The sequence below is a fragment of the Bidens hawaiensis genome, unplaced genomic scaffold (genome assembly GCF_021521415.1).
Source record: "Bidens hawaiensis isolate Kalapana, Puna unplaced genomic scaffold, B.hawaiensis_p1.1 tig00000820_1, whole genome shotgun sequence".
Lineage (NCBI taxonomy): Eukaryota > Viridiplantae > Streptophyta > Magnoliopsida > Asterales > Asteraceae > Bidens > Bidens hawaiensis.
Genome location: NW_027491048.1, coordinates 2,583,702 through 2,586,625, shown reverse-complemented (window position 1 = coordinate 2,586,625; position 2,924 = coordinate 2,583,702). Strand labels below are relative to the sequence as shown.

At 43.2% G+C, this 2,924-nt stretch overlaps 1 pseudogene; it reads right to left on the bottom strand.

Annotated features, from left to right (window-relative positions):
- Window positions 1–367: 367 nt before the first annotated feature.
- LOC143542504 (DEAD-box ATP-dependent RNA helicase 21-like) lies at window positions 368–2,688 on the bottom strand (annotated as a pseudogene).
- Between the last annotated feature and the right edge of the window lie 236 nt (window positions 2,689–2,924).

Genomic DNA, 2,924 nt, shown 5'->3' with positions numbered 1-2,924 from the left:
GGTTTCATTCCCGTTTTTTTTTGTTTCGTTTTGGTTGTTTTTCTATTTCGGTTCAGTTTCATTTTTGTTTCGTTTTAGTCAGTTCGGGGTTTTTGTTTCGTTTTGATCGTTTTTTGGGTTTCGGATGAGTTTTGTTTCGCACATGATAGTTTGAGTGTTTTGAAATAGATAAATTTTGGATAATTTGGATATTTTGTTTTGACCCATTTTAACCTATGAATGAAACTCACTTGTATATTTCCAACCCATCCTGACCCACTTGAAGAATTTTTATGATCCATCCTAACCCATTTAACTTTTAAAGTTTATTCATCTTGACCCAAAACAATCCATTTGGGTTGGGTTTGCCGCCCTTAATTACACGACACTATTTAACATAAGCATCTACAATTTCCCGTTCTCTACGCCATATTTTTGTTCTACCTATTTTCTTCTTCATTAGTTTTTCGTACATCTTCAATATCTCAAAACCATATAAAACAGTCGATCAAAATAAAGCAAAAACTGAATTAAAAATGTACTAAAAATTCATGCATGATAAAGAACACATACCAACCTAGAGTTTATAAAATCTCAGATAATACTCAAAACCTCAACGTCGTCTTACACATCACAATCAATGTGCAAAAACTGTATCGTTACGCCTTGGTGGCCTATCAGGAATTGAACCAGGTTTGAACTTAGACGCCTCATGTCTAGCAAGTTCAGGAGGAATAGGACTATTGCTTTGTATAAGCATCTGCTTCAAATCATAAAACACATCAGTATCATGTAAAGTCAAGAACGTTGTAGCCGTACCTGTCTTCCCTGCACGACCCGTACGCCCTATACGATGCGTATACATTTTAATACTTCCAGACATATCATAATTTATAACATGAGCCACATCTGGTATATCAATCCCACGACCCGCAACATCAGTAGCGACCAAAACATTAAACCTTTTAGTCCTGAAACCTTCAAGACTGATCTCTCTTTGTTCCTGTGACTTGCCACCGTGTAAAGTTGTCACACGGTACCCTGCTTTTTCCAGTGTTTTCGATACAAAATCAGCAGACTTTTTCGTGTTTATGAAAACAATGGCGGTTTTGTCACCCAAATCATCCAGCAGTTTCTGTAACATCGGCATTTTTTCAGATTCTTTCACCATGATAACATGCTGCGTAATCAGATCAGTTGCTTTTCCCGCAGTTCCTATAGTTACAACCACAGGGTTTCTTAAGTACTTTCGAGCTAATCTCTCAACAGCCGGAGGCATAGTTGCACTAAACATATAAGTGGTTCTGTATATCCTTTTCTCGTCAAGCTCCTCGTCTTCATTTACGGTTTAAAGTTACTTGACAGCATTGCATCAAGAACAACAACAACTTGTGGTTCAAATCCCATATCAATCATACGATCAGCTTCATCAAGAACAACATAGTTACACTGGTTTAAAACCGCATAACGTCTTTCCAAACAATCAATAAGACGCCCCGGAGTAGCATAACAACCTCACACCCTTGTCTAATCTTAAACCCTTGCTCTTCATTCGACTGTCCACCGACGATCGAAACCACTTTGATACCTAAATAATGCGCGAACTTAACCGTTTCTTCTTCAATCTGCTGTGCAAGTTCTCGGGTAGGCGCCATGACAACCGCATACGGACCCTCGGCCTCATTCTCTTCACTAATCGGAGGCATTCTAGTTATGTAAGTCAACATAGGAAGAACAAAAGCAGCAGTTTTACCCGAACCTGTTTCTGCAACACCGATGACGTCTCGTTGTTGCAGACCAAGAGGAATCGCAGCCATTTGAATAGGCGACGGGGTCTTGTACCCTGCTCGAGCCACAGCTTTCAAAAGTTCCGAACTCAACTTACTTTCAACCCAACTCCTCATCGGTCTCGGTATTCTCGACCCCTTATACGAAATATTAAAATCCTCTCTAAATATCCTCCAATCCCTCTCAGTCATTTCTTCCAGCTTCTTCTCGGACCAATGCCGATCAACTCTCATATCAAACGTATCATACGCCTCCGCCTTCTCGTCCTTCACCCTCTGCGCAGCCGCCTCTTCCTGCCTCTCCTCAATCCCATCCATCTTCCTAATTTCATCCCTCAACTCCTTCTCATTCTTCGCCGCAAGCTTCTTCTGCTCCCGACGATCCATCCCGGCTCGAAACCCTCTCCCAAACAATAATCTCGCCTCGTGCGGGTTCTGATACAACACATTCATATCCCGAGACGTGTCCTCGGTGTTCTCCCAATCGAACGAGAACCGAAACTTCTCACTCGGCTTACTCACTCGCTTCTTCGGCTTTTTCGACCCGAGATACTGCTCCTTGATCGCCTCGAGCTCCTTCTCGCGTTCTCGCTCCGCTAGCTTCTCCACTCTCGCTCTCTCCCTCGCCTTATGCTCCTCATCACGCTCTCGGTCTCGGTTCCGTCTTTCAGTATCTCGGTCACGGTCACGGTCTCGACGGTCGCGGTGGTGGTGACGGTCGTCTGCGGCGGTGGACAATGGTGGGGGTTTGGAAGATGAGGATTCGTGAAGTTGTTGTGAACGGCGTTTTTGTTCTTCGAATTCTTCTTGACGGCGTTTTAGGGCAAGTTGTTCACGCTCGGCTTTGGATAGAAATACTGGCTTTTTGGCTTGTAGTTTTTCACCGAGGTCGTCGGTTGAACGTTTCATGGTGTGATTGAAGCTTCAGATTGAATTGAATTGGATTGAAGTTGCAGGTTAGCCTAGGGTTTGGGTGTTGAATGTGATTTGGGGGTTTCAGATTTGTTTATGAGAACTCTTTCGATATTTTTTAATATTATTAATGCGGTGTTTTGGAATGCTTATTTCCATTAACTTAAACCCCTTGTTATGGGGCGACTTTGAGGATCAATGCGGGCAACACCACCAAGGGGCGCCCTTGGTGGTGGGGCGCGCTCC